Consider the following 14,846-nt stretch of genomic DNA (forward strand, 5'->3'; position numbering starts at 1 on the left):
CTGTACAGCAGCAGGAATGTTATCTGAACTTCAACATTATCCCCCAGGTATAAATGTTACTTTCCTTCCCTGGAGTCGTTTGTATAGTATCAGCAAGAATGAATATGGAGACTACTTGCTAAGATTATATCTCGCTGTGAGAGAGTCAGATGTGCTTTGAATAGCGCTCCCATCATTTTAAAACAAAAAAAATTTGACCGTAGGTTTTTCCAGGCTATTATTATCATCCCATCCTCATTTGGCTTTAGGATTGTATTCTCAATTATCCTGTAAAGTTTAGTATATCGGGAGTCTTAATACTAAATACTGAGAGGTACTGGAAAAGTAAGTAGTAAGGTGTCTGAAAGTCCCTAAGCCAAAAAATATCGTCAAGAAGTTGCTAAGAATGTTAAAGGGTCTGTAAGCCTCAAAAATATTCTTGTTAAACCCCTCCTGCTACCATAAATACAGCGCTACCTGCTCTACTTCCATCATGAAGATGGTCAGGGAGAAGCCCTGCTGGAGTAACACCCAAGGTTGGCCAAGGGTTCTCTCAGGAAACTGGGTCTTCAGCTCCATCCAAAAGGAGCGAGCCTCCGGTGACTTGGGAAGAGGGTTGTTCAGAAGGGTCACTCCCAAAACCCTTGAAAAACAAAGTGACAACGCACAAAAAAAACAACAGAAAGTGCCAAATCCTAAGCGCTGAATGTTACTAAATAAAAAATAAAAAAGTGTCCATAGGTCCCAACCGTACAATCATTTCTTACAGTCATACCTATTGTTTATTTCTTGCCCGGCCATTAGGCCATGGCAAAGAAAAAATAAGTGGTATCCAGAACAAAAAGTGAAGGTGCTCATGCCTTACTCTGTGCAAAATGTGTTATATCAAAATGTAATATGGTAGTTGACCAAAAGTAAAAGTAGAATGACACTCATGACAATACTGTGTCTGTCTGTAATAGTTTATTCTACAATCCCCTTAACATTTTGATCCACCAACATTCTGTGCTGGCCCTTGACATAGGAGCCATAGGGGTAAATTTACTAAAATGCGGGTTTGATTGGTTGCCTATAGCAACCAATCAGGTTCTAGCTGTCATTTTGTAGAATGCACTAAATAAATGAAAGCTAGAATCCACTTTCTCAAACCCGCAGTTTAGTAAATATACCCCCTAGTCTTCATGTCCATACAACATCCTGGGTTTATTTTACCCCCAACGACTATGCTGAACAAAATGAAAAAAGAGAACTGAATACTAATTAGACATAGTTATCCCTTAGATTGTACGCTCCTCTGAGCAGGGCCATCTCTCCTCCTGTTTCCACCACTTCTAACTCTGCTCTCCAGCTACTTAGCCCTCCTCCTCGAGGGTCCTCCACCCCACGTCCACTCGCCCTCCTCCCCCCCTAGGGGTCTCCCTGTCTTCCGCGCCCTCCTTCTTGGGCCCCGTCGTTTGCGGATCCTCCCTCCCCCTTCCCCGCCCTCTCTAGCTGTGCATTGAGCGTACTGAGTTGCTGTGTTTACTGTACTGTGCTGTCTCCCATTGTATTGTGATTTTGTTTGTCTCTGTACGGCGCTGCGGATGCCTTGTGGCGCCTTATAAATAAATATTAATAATAATAATAATAATAGTGGAGGGAATTACATAAATTTGCAAAAAGGGAAGATAGATTGTCTCAATTAACTCTATATTCTCCGTAAATTTGTTTTTGAAGAATTAATTTGCTACTGTTTGTGTATGCAAAGAAAATTCATATACTGAATGTGTTAAAAAAAATGCATGCAGACATTTATCCCTTGCATCCATAGTATTTTACAACATTTTAGAAAGGATTTGCTTTGATTTGTTCCACTACATCCTATTGTGTGATAGACATAATAAAACTGCTTCTAAACTAGTAATAAAAACCAGAAACCTCTGTTACATACATTTGCACACACATATATTGATGTATGTAAATTGAGCGTAAAACTCACTAGAAGTTACCCTAGAATCTCCAGCAGGCCAGCTCATCATATGGCAACTGAAAACCTCCATAGATGACCAAATAAACAATAGTCAGTATAGCGTATGATTTGATGGCTAGCAAATATGTGTTCCTTTCCATTTGAGCAACTTTTGGTACTTGTAAATTAATTGAGGAACTTTCCCTGTAGTAATATTCATCCAAGTATTGCTCTGAAATCCCTTTCACTGCTATGAAAGTTGAATCTACGCTTCTGGCAATGAACAGGATTTTGAATGACAGATGAGAAGATTCATGAGGTAACAAGACATTTGTGAGCCCCGTAGCAAAATTGTGTAATTCAGCTGTATACCCCATATTGGTGATGCCTATAAGTCACCAATCGGCGGTATACAGCTGAATTACACAATTATAGGCATGACAGAGAAGGCAGCCCCCTCAGCTGCACCCCTGCACCTATGGTGGTTAAGCCCAGGGAGGGGGGTGTCCTGCAGTTACTGCTCTCACTCCCACCTAAGTTTCCAATTAAGTGTCACCTAAACACAGTAGAGGCATCCATCTTGTGGGCTGGACCAGTGTGCAAACAATAAATATGTAGACACCAGTGACATCACTGATGGTAACTAATATTCACAAGGCTTGAGTTTTATTTGTAAGGTATTGGTTCCTAGTGAATTGTTTTTAGTTAGCCCACAAAATGGTTGACTCTACTGTGTGTAGGTAACAGATGCACTTACAGGTAAATTGCAAACTATTTTTAAGTGGAACTAATATCATACTTGCCAACTTTTCCTCGTTGGCTTCAGGGAGATCCCGGGGGAAATGGGTTTTGGAGGATGGCCTGGTGTCAAGAAGGCCAGCAGAAAAACCACTTCTCTCCAGGAAAAACATCAGGAACAGACTGATATTCTGCAAACAGTACAGGGATTGGACTGCTGAGGACTGGGGTAAAGTCAATCTCTCTGATGAATCCCCTTTCAGATTGCTTATGGCATCCGGAAAAACACTTGTCCGGAGAAGGAAAGGTGAGCGCTACCATCAGTCCTGTGTTATGCCAACAGTAAAGCATCCTGAGTAGGGTTCATGTGTAGGGTTGCTTCAATTAAATGATTAGGAAAATACTATATATATATATATCATTTTCCTAAACATTTCATTGAAACTTTATTATCACTAACAAGTCATTTTGGGTAGTACTTGTGTGGCAGTGCTGAAAATGATGACATGTCTGACCAGTAAGTTGTCATGTTTCTTTTGTCTAAGAAAGTGAGTATTCTCATTCATGTGATTGCAAAATGTTATAATAATAAATACAGATTGCATGCAAACTGACTTCGGGAAATCTTATGAAACAAAACATATCCTGTGACAAATCTAGCCCTAAGGCTTTACCTGTTTCTTGCTCTACATCATGAGCAGAGGGGATTATGAAAGATATACTCACAGCGCCTCTAAAGAAATGAGATGGTTGATAGAGGAACGGAGAAATGCACAAATGTTTGGAATATTTGTCCGCCTTTCTTGAGATGAATAATGTTAAATAGTTTTCTTTTGTCAAACAAATGTTACAGAAATGTCACCAGATCGCCTTCTGTGCAATTAATGTTTAGCAGATATAGAAAGTAGTCTTTATCAATTATTTTTAGATAAATATAAAACTCATCTTTGCTGTGCTGTTAATGCTTGTAAGTTGTATTGAAACTTAAGAAGAAACTCACGAACTAATTGTAAATCTAGTGTTTCTTCAAAATGCGTCAAAGGTCTCCCTCTGCCTACACACAGAGGAGAAGCCATATTATATATAGGGCTTGTGCAAATGAGGGGCAGATAACAAGAGGGTAGCTGGGTGATTCAGACAAGACTGGAGAACATAATATAAGAAATGTAATGAAAAAGAGCTGGGGGAAAAACTATTTGAAATTGGAAAGTTTAGCTGAATAGACATTAAGAAAGAGGGTCAGAAAAAGGAGATAGACAAGGTGGCAGTATAGAAAAGTGATCATATGAAAGAGGACATAGCAGATAAGGTAGATACATGAGAAAGTAGAACAGCAAGGGGACAGACATATGGATATTGATGGGAAAGAAATGACACATGAGGCCAGGAAGGCAGACAAGAAACATGGACTCACCTAGGGAGCTAGCAGGGTTGTCAAAAGATATCTTGGTACCAGTACAGCAACTTCTTGGGCTTAAGGGAGCTGACCACACTAAGTTGGCTCCCAAATTTCGGGGACTCCCGGGAGAGTAGGCAATATCCTGGATCCTTGTGGAGGGGGGCGTACGTCACCATATCCCCACCCCCACTATAAAGGTTGTGACATTAAGCCACGCCCTGCTAGTTAATGCCGTTTCAACATTTTATAGTAGGAGGCGGGGCTATGGTAAGGTGACAACGTCACCATGTCCCCCTTACCCCCTGTCGCATGACCTATCCTCTGGGATCTCTCGGTCTCCTGGAGGACAGGTCAAAAAAGTTGGCAAGATTGTATTTGACTCTGGATATCCTGCGTTTGCTCCAGGGCAGCAGTGAAGCCTGGACAGCATTCTGCATTAGACATCAGTGCATCTGGACAGCTAGGAGGAGGTAAGAGTTACTATTTTTATTTTACAAATGTTAAGTGTGTGAGGGGCTAGGAAGTGGTAATTGGGGAGAGGAGGGGCGGTAGGCTGAACTTTTGCCTAGGGCGCTGAGAAACCTTGCACCGGCCCTGCACACACACACATACACACACACACACACATTGTCACAACTTTTACAGGGATGCAGGAGGATATGTTCAGTCAATTACGAGATCACCACTTATCTCTTATGTTAGATAAGCGAACCAGTGAGGGCAGAAATAGAGGTTACATATAGTATATTCATACAATATACTTATATACATACCATAACACAATTATATATATTGTATACATGTTACTATATATAATATATATACCTTTAGCCATGAAAAGTTTGATGGCTTGAAGTATATTCCACCACTGTGTAGGACGTCATACGGTATATTTCTGTTGAGATAATTTTACAGGTTACAAAATACATATTCATATGCTTGTGTTCTAACTATAATTTCCTTTTAAAGGTTCTACTCAGTATTTTATTATCTTACATTAATAAATATCTGTCTTCAAGGGCACTTATCTTGAAGGAATTAGCTAAAAGCTTAGGTTTCATCCCATGAAATGTAGCTAATTACTGTCTGTCTGCAAATAATATCTTACCCATGCACACAGTAAATTCATGTTTGTGTCTACAGACACTATAATATCCAGCTCTCTGCCAACATGTAATCCACAATAGTGTCTGAGGTATGAGGCTGGTATGCGTTGGAGAGACCTTTAACTGCCTGTTATCATTTCTATGTATACAAAGAGAAATGAAGGTTCAGCAGTGGGAAAACACCTGATCAACCACATCTGGCTGACACACATGCACTAACAAGTTCATTTTTCAAAGATATAAGACCTACATGTATCTGGAGCTAGTATAGGGTAATTATAATTTAATAATAATACAGCAACATGTTGGCAACCAGTATCTGCTAGATCTGCTAGCAATGAAATCAGATTTCTTTGTTTTTGTTAATAACTTTGAACCACAGTACCGCCCAGTGGTTTTGGATTTGAACAAAAGCATAATATCTGGTAGTAGCAATATTTTTCCCTTCCACCTTTTTTTGTCAAGCAACCTAAAAATACATCTTTAATATGTATACATTTTTATAATGGAGACGTTGGTTCAGAGACACAGAATTTGACGGCAGATAAAAACCACTTGGCTATCTAGTCTGCCCATACAGAGATCTTCAGTGATCTGTTTCAGGGGCGCCCCGAAAAAGGAAAAAAGCGAGAGAGCTGCGCCCACGCATGCGCAGAAGCTCCATTTCGGCAGCCCTGTACTATACAGCAGCCGCGGCGCTGTCAAAGAAGCGTCCGCGGCGGTGCTGTATACAATACAGCACCGCCGCAGACGCTTCTTTGACAGCGCTGCGGCTGCTGTATAGCACAGTGCCGCTATATAGGGTCACTTCTTTAGCGGAGGGGAGAGGTTTCTGGAGACCCAAAACCCCCCCCTGCGTGCGCCCCTGTGTTTTTGGAGCAGAGTGGTTGCATACATGATATTTAGATATTGCATATAATGCATTTAAACCATGGAGGAGAGATTGAAGACTTCAGTGCAAGGAGGATGTGAGGGATCGGTGCAACAGGCAGCATGGTAATAATTAATATCATTGGCATGCGTGCACCTTATCTATACCCCAAATCTCTCAAGTTACAAGTTACACACATGCACAAGAAGGAGTTGTGGTTACACTACACTGAGGCATAGCAATGTCACCTTGGGAAGGGCCATGTCCCTGAAAGGGTATCTAGTACATTCAAAGCACAGTGTCACGGGCACTAGGAGTCTTTACCCAGGGATCACCAGGTGGTAGGCTTACCAGAGCAATATAGATGGTAATAGAGTACTCTGGTAGCAGGGTGATCACGGAACAGGCAATGGTAGATGATGAGATGCTCAGGAAAGTCTATGACTAGCAGCACTGGTAATATGGAGGTAATACTACACGAGGAACTGTATGGACAAGGGCACGTGAAGGTAGTCAGTGGTCTGCGATAGCAAGTTGTACCACTGCTATAGTGAGGAGCAGGGCCGGACTGGGACTAAAAATCAGCCCTGGCATTTAAAATACAGAGGCCCACCTCAGTTCAAGCATGAAAGAAGCTTTATGCCGCCGCGCAGCGGCAGCACCGAAAAGGGCGTGACTTCATTGTTTTGTGGGTGTGGCCAACATGGGGCATTCATACATACATTATAATAAAACATTACATTTATCACAGCCCCCTCAGTGAAACAAAGGCCCCAGTCAGTGAGATACACACAGCCCCAGTCAGTGAGACACACAGCCCCCCTCAGTAATACACACAGCCCGAGTCAGTGAGACACACAACCCCCCCTCAGTAATATACACAGCCCCCCTCAGTAATATACACAGCCCCCCTCAGTAATATACACAGCCCCCCTCAGTAATACACAGTCCCCCCTCAGTAATATACACAGCCCCCCATCAGTAATACACAGTCCCCCCTCAGTAATATACACAGCTCCCCATCAGTAATATACACAGCCCCCCCTCAGTAATATACACAGCCCCCCATCAGTAATATACACAGCCCCCCTCAGTAATATACACAGCCCCCCCTCAGTAATATACACAGCCCCCACTCAGTAATACACAGTCCCCCCTCAGTAATATACACAGCTCCCCTCAGTAATATACACAGCTCCCCCTCAGTAATATACACAGCCCCCCCTCAGTAATATACACAGCCCCCCCTCAGTAATATACACAGCCCCCCATCAGTAATACACAGTCCCCCCTCAGTAATATACACAGCTCCCCATCAGTAATATACACAGCCCCCCCTCAGTAATATACACAGCCCCCCATCAGTAATATACACAGCCCCCCTCAGTAATATACACAGCTCCCCATCAGTAATATACACAGCCCCCCCTCAGTAATATACACAGTCCCCCCTCAGTAATATACACAGTCCCCCCTCAGTAATATACACAGCTCCCCTCAGTAATATACACAGCTCCCCCTCAGTAATATACACAGCCCCCCCTCAGTAATATACACAGCCCCCCCTCAGTAATATACACAGCCCCCCATCAGTAATACACAGTCCCCCCTCAGTAATATACACAGCTCCCCATCAGTAATATACACAGCCCCCCCTCAGTAATATACACAGCCCCCCATCAGTAATATACACAGCCCCCCTCAGTAATATACACAGCTCCCCATCAGTAATATACACAGCCCCCCCTCAGTAATATACACAGCCCCCACTCAGTAATACACAGTCCCCCCTCAGTAATATACACAGCTCCCCTCAGTAATATACACAGCTCCCCCTCAGTAATATACACAGCCCCCCCTCAGTAATATACACAGCCCCCCCTCAGTAATATACACAGCCCCCCCTCAGTAATACACAGTCCCCCCTCAGTAATATACACAGCTCCCCATCAGTAATATACACAGCCCCCCCTCAGTAATATACACAGTCCCCCTCAGTAATATACACAGTCCCCCCTCAGTAATATACACAGCTCCCCTCAGTAATATACACAGCTCCCCCTCAGTAATATACACAGCCCCCCCTCAGTAATATACACAGCCCCCCCTCAGTAATATACACAGCCCCCCATCAGTAATACACAGTCCCCCCTCAGTAATATACACAGCTCCCCATCAGTAATATACACAGCCCCCCCTCAGTAATATACACAGCCCCCCATCAGTAATATACACAGCCCCCCTCAGTAATATACACAGCTCCCCATCAGTAATATACACAGCCCCCCTCAGTAATATACACAGCCCCCACTCAGTAATACACAGTCCCCCCTCAGTAATATACACAGCTCCCCTCAGTAATATACACAGCTCCCCCTCAGTAATATACACAGCCCCCCCTCAGTAATATACACAGCCCCCCCTCAGTAATATACACAGCCCCCATCAGTAATACACAGTCCCCCCTCAGTAATATACACAGCTCCCCATCAGTAATATACACAGCCCCCCCTCAGTAATATACACAGCCCCCCATCAGTAATATACACAGCCCCCCTCAGTAATATACACAGCTCCCCATCAGTAATATACACAGCCCCCCCTCAGTAATATACACAGCCCCCACTCAGTAATACACAGCCCCCCCTCAGTAATATACACAGCTCCCCTCAGTAATATACACTTACCTTGTTGCTCGGCGGAGGGAGCTCAATGTGATGTGCGGCTGTTGCCAGTGATCACATGGGACGCGCACCATGTGACAGGTGCTGTCCCATGTGATTAATATCACATGACCGCACATCACATTGAACTCCCTCCGCCGAGCAGCGCACAGTGAGCTGCGCTGCTCGGGTGGGCATGGTGCCCCCATCGGATCGGCCCAATTAGCCATCGGCCCTTCTGGCATTTGCCAGAAGTGCCCGATGGCCAGTCCGGCCCTGGTGAGGAGGAATGTCCAACAGAAATGAGGAGGTGATGAGAGTCAGCGGTTTGCGGATAGCAAGTGGTACCGCTGTCTGAGTGAAGGAATGGAATCCAAGTGGAGGTATCCAGGGAGTCAGTGGTCTGCGATAGCAAGTTGTACCACTGCTATGTGAGAGGATACTGGAACAGGTGATACAGGAAACAGGGATCAGTGGTCTGCCTTCAGCAAGTTGTACCACTGAATATATAGGTGAGGAGGTGTACGGGGTGAGACTGCAACACAGGATGTACACGGGCACCTTAAACACGATCCACAGTAATATGCACAATATATATATAAATGACTGAACAGGTCTGCAAATATAGGAAGTCTCTTGAAGTAATCCAGCACAAGATAACACAGTCAATGATGGCAATAGACTCAGCGGATAGCAGACTCCAAAGGAGAACCAACACAGTCCAGCAAGATATGCAATACACCAGCACAGTCAATGAGAAGTATGCATACCGTGGTTCAGAAGCAGTCAGTCAGATAGGAGTGCAGCGATACCTGAGCGGCAGGAGGCCGGCAGGATGAGAAGTCCCTGGATGGATGAGGCAGGGGTCTAGTAGGTGCAGCGCACAGGTAGGTAGACCAACAGGGACACGAATCCACAGAAATCAGCAGAACGTGGAACTGGACTCATGGAGGACCCAGGAGAATGGAGATGATCTAGCAGAGGAGTAGCTGATGAGATACGAATCCAATGCTGACAGGAGGGTAGAGACCAGCGGGACACAGGAAGGCGTGGAGAGCGGATCAGCAGTAGATGGACGATAGCGCTGACAGCGGCAGCAGGACTCTGCGGACACACGGAGGTAACCAGTAGCAACCAACAGGCGCCAATAGCGATGGAACACGGGAGAGCAGAGTAGACCAGGAGCTGTTGATCACGGAGAGTAGCGGATGGCAATCCTAGCAGCAGTCTCGAGGAAACACGGGAGAGATGAGATGAGGCTGCCGTGCACAGGAGCAGCGGATAGGAACCAGCTAACAGTCACGATGATGAACACAGGCGAGTTGTAAGCTGGAGACTGTAGTGCACGGAGGCAGCGGTTAGGAATCAGCTAACAGTCACGATGCTGAACACAGGCGAGTTGCAAGCTGAGAACTGTAGTGCACGGAGGCAGCGGATAGGAATCAGCTCACAGTCACGATGATGCACACAGACGAGTTGCAAGCTGGGAACTGTAGTGCACAGAGGCAGCGGATAGGAATCAGCTCACAGACTTGATGATGAACAGGTGAGTGGATGTGGAGAGAAGGCGGTAGTGCACGGAGGCAGCGGATAGGAATCAGCAAACAGGCACAATGGAATATGATAGCGTTGAAGTGGTATAGAAGACTGTAGTGCACGGAGGCAGCGGATAGGAATCAGCTAACAGTCACGATGATACAGTTGATGGTAGAAGTGGTATGGGAACCACAGTAGTAGAAGTGGTTTGGAAACCACAGAGGTAGAAGTGGTTTGGAAACCACAGGAATCAGCAGCGCTGAATACACGAGGAAACACAGGAACACCTTCAGAGACTCATGGGGAATGAGACTCCAAGATCAGGCAACGTGGTGTTGACCACAGGTGCTTAATATAGGGAGTGTTGCCTGATCTGCCAATTGAGTTAAAGGGACATACACTGAAGTATAGGAAAGGGCTGCGCATGCGCAGACCCTCAGGATAGAGGACGACCACGGTTCCTAAATGTCCGGGAAGAAGCACTCACAGTCCGGTGAGTGACACACAGCCACAGCTTCCCTAAAACAGCACTTCAATACCACGCATACCTGCGACCGGTGCATGCAGCATTGAAGGAGTATCTGTCAATGGGACATACCTCTGTTATGGAATTGGAACAAAAGTCCTGATCTGCAGGAATGGGACCATCCCATCTAAATCAGGAGAATTGGGAAGTATAGCCCATGAATCCTCCTCCAGCAACCACCACTGACGGACGGACACTTTATAACAAATATGGGATGTCAATGTGCTGCTCTTTCCTTTGTATTTCAAAGCAAACAAAGTAGACTTAGGATAATAAGAGTAAAGGCAAAACTACGAATATCTCACTATCACTATATAACACTCAATAATGATAATAACTTTTATGTCTCCTCCAATCTGTAGAAATTTCCAGGTACACTGTATTGACCTCCCCACCATTGCACATCTTCTTTGCATCTGAATGGCCTTGGAAACAATGAATGCTAAAATTCCTCCTCTGTAATGCCTTCCGTGAAGGACTCCAGCTTGAATTCCTTCCATACCTCTACACCCTTCAGTTACCAGTGAATGAACAACTTTCAAATAACTTTAGTGTGTCCATCATTGGCTGTCATACCTTCCAAGTGGATCCATCCTGTCTTAAAGGGACATACACTGAAGTATAGGAAAGGGCTGCGCATGCGCAGACCCTCAGGATAGAGGACGACCACGGTTCCTAAATGTCCGGGAAGAAGCACTCACAGTCCGGTGAGTGACAGTACCCCCCCTTTTAAAGGTGGGCACAGAACGCCTGGAACCGGGCTTGTCCGGATTTTTGGAATAAAACTTCTTCAAAAGGGCAGGAGCATTAAGATCTTCAGCTTTGATCCAAGAGCGCTCCTCAGGACCAAAGCCCTTCCAATGAACGAGGAAACGGAGGACTCCTCGCGAAATTTTTGCGTCTAGTACCTCAGTAATCTCGAAATCCTCCTCCTGATGAACTTGAACTGGCTGCGGAGCTGAGGGAGGATTTGAGAAACGGTTGATAATAAGAGGTTTGAGTAAAGACACATGGAAGGCATTAGAAATCCGAAGATTCTTAGGAAGAAGAAGTTTCACACATACTGGATTGATTACTTGAATGATCCTATATGGACCAATAAAACGAGGGGCGAATTTCATAGATGGAACCTTCAAACGAATGTTTTTAGTAGATAACCAGACACGATCTCCAATTTTTAGTGGTGGAATAGCCCGCCTCTTCTTATCTGCGAAAGATTTATATTTGATAGATGTCTTCTTTAAACAGGTTTTGACCTGAGACCAGATATTTTTAAAGGTCTGACAAGCAGTCTTCACCGCAGGAACTTGGGTGGGCGGGAGGGCAGGAAATTCCGGAAAAGACGGATGGTGACCGTAGACCACAAAAAATGGAGTTTTGGATGATGACTCATGGTACATGTTGTTATGGGCGAATTCAGCCCAAGGAAGCAACTCTACCCAGTTGTCTTGATTGGCTGAAGAGAACATCCTTATAAAAGTCTCAAGATCTTGATTGACACGTTCAGTTTGTCCGTTAGATTGCGGATGGTAAGAAGATGAGAGTGCTAATCGTATGCCCAAGGTTTTACAAAGGGCTCGCCAGAATCTGGAAACGAATTGTACTCCTCTATCTGACACAATCTCAGACGGACATCCATGGATGCGGAAGATCTCTTTAATGAAATGTTCAGCCAGGATAGACGAGGAAGGCAACCCAGACAGAGGGACGAAATGAGCCATCTTCGAAAATCTGTCCACCACCACCCAAATAGTGTTATGATTCTTACTAGGTGGTAAATCAGTAACGAAATCCATACTAATATGGGTCCACGGTTTGGACGGAATGGGTAGTGGTCGCAGCAACCCTGCTGGGGTTCTGCGGGAGGATTTGAACTGGGAACATAATTCACAGGAAGCAATGAACTCCTTGACGTCTCTCCTCATTGAAGGCCACCAGTAACTTCAAGAGAGAATCTCAAAGGTCTTGTGTTCACCGGCGTGTCCAGAAAAGCGAGAGGCATGGAACCACGAAAGGATTTTCCTCCTTAGAGTAGGAGGCACGAGGGTCTTCCCAAATGGTAGCGTTTTGGTGGATGAAGCAGCCAGTGAGATACATTTGGGGTCTAGAATGGTATGGTTGGAAACCTCTTCTATATCAGAGGACGTCACAAAAGCTCTAGATAAAGCGTCAGCTTTTTTGTTCTTGGCAGCTGGTTTGAAGGTTATTATTAATTCAAAACGGGAAAAGAAAAGAGACCATCTTGCTTGACGAGGGTTCAAGCATTGGGCAGACTGAAGATATGACAAGTTCTTATGATCCGTGAAGATCGTCACCGGATGGCGAGCTCCTTCCAATAAGTATCTCCATTCCTCTAATGCAGCTTTGATAGCGAGTAACTCCTTGTCCCCGATAGTATAATTCTTCTCTGCGGGCAGAAGACACCGAGAATAGAAGGCACAAGGATGGAATTTTTGCTGTTCAGAGCGTTGGGAGAGAATGGCTCCTAAGCCCACATTAGAGGCATCTACTTCTAGAAAGAAGGGGAGTGTCACATCAGGCTGTCGAAGGATTGGAGCCGAAGAGAAGGACTCTTTGAGTGTTTGAAAGGCTTGAAGAGCCTCAGGCGACCATTGCTTAGGGTTAGCCCCTTTCCGAGTCAGGGCCACAATAGGAGATGCAATGGAAGAAAAGTCTTGAATGAAGCGTCTATAGTAATTGGCAAAACCTAAAAAACGCTGGATAGCACGAAGAGTAGTTGGCTGGGGCCAATGTAGTACAGCATTCACCTTGTCTGGATCCATCTTCAGGCCAACTCCGGAAACTATATACCCCAAGAATGGAATCTGGGGCAATTCGAATGAACATTTTTCTAATTTACAGAACAATGAATTTTTTCGTAGCCTGGAGAGGACTTCTGCCACATGTTGGTGGTGAGAAGGCAGGTCCTGAGAGAAGATCAATATGTCGTCCAGGTAGACGACGACACATACATATAATAAGTCCCGAAAGATCTCATTGATGAAGCCTTGAAAAACAGCGGGGGCATTACACAGCCCGAAAGGCATTACCAGATATTCGTAATGCCCGTCTCTGGTGTTAAACGCTGTCTTCCATTCATCACCGGAACGGATTCTGATTAAATTGTAGGCACCACGAAGATCCAACTTAGTAAAAATACGGGCTCCCTTGATGCGATCGAATAGCTCAGTGATCAGCGGAATGGGATACCGATTCTTGATAGTAATGGCATTGAGTCCACGAAAATCTATGCAAGGGCGTAATGATCCATCCTTCTTTTTGACAAAGAAGAACCCAGCTCCAGCGGGAGAGGTGGAAGGTCGAATAAACCCACGCTGGAGGTTCTCCTGTATGTACTCAGATGTGGCTTGAGTTTCAGGTAACGAAAGTGGATAGACCCGGCCCCTGGGAGGAGTCTTGCCAGGTAGAAGGTCGATCGGACAATCCCAAGAACGATGAGGAGGAAGACGTTCAGACTGAGCTTTATCAAACACATCCGTAAATGAAGCATATTGAGGAGGGAGACCCGGTGAGGTAGATGAGATGGAAGATTGCTGTACTTTGAGAGGAATAACTTGGGAAAGGCAACGATGGTGACATTCAGGCCCCCAAGACGTGACTTGAGGGGTGCGCCAGTCAATCTGGGGAGAGTGACACTGAAGCCATGGAAGGCCTAAGACAATCGGACTTGTCGTAACAGGAAGGATTAAAAACGATATTTCTTCATGATGCAGGGCACCAATCTGAAGTGTTACTGGAGACGTACTCTGGGTGATGAGACCGTTGATGAGACGTGATCCATCTATAGCCGTCACAGTAATGGGTGTTTTTAAGGTGATCACTGGTAGAGACCATTGATTTACTAATGATTTGGAAATAAAATTTCCTGCTGCTCCGGAATCAATCAATGCCTGTGACTCAAAGGTTTTGGTAGCAAAGGAAATCGTAACATCAAATGCGCAGACTTTAGATTTCATGGAAGATGGAGAGGACTCCAGGGACCCTAACTTCACCTCTCCAGAACTAGTTAGGGCCTGGCATTTCCCGATCTCTTCGGGCAAGAGCTGAGAATATGAGTGG

This window comes from Mixophyes fleayi, chromosome 8, assembly GCF_038048845.1.
Source record: "Mixophyes fleayi isolate aMixFle1 chromosome 8, aMixFle1.hap1, whole genome shotgun sequence".
NCBI classification, from domain to species: domain Eukaryota; kingdom Metazoa; phylum Chordata; class Amphibia; order Anura; family Limnodynastidae; genus Mixophyes; species Mixophyes fleayi.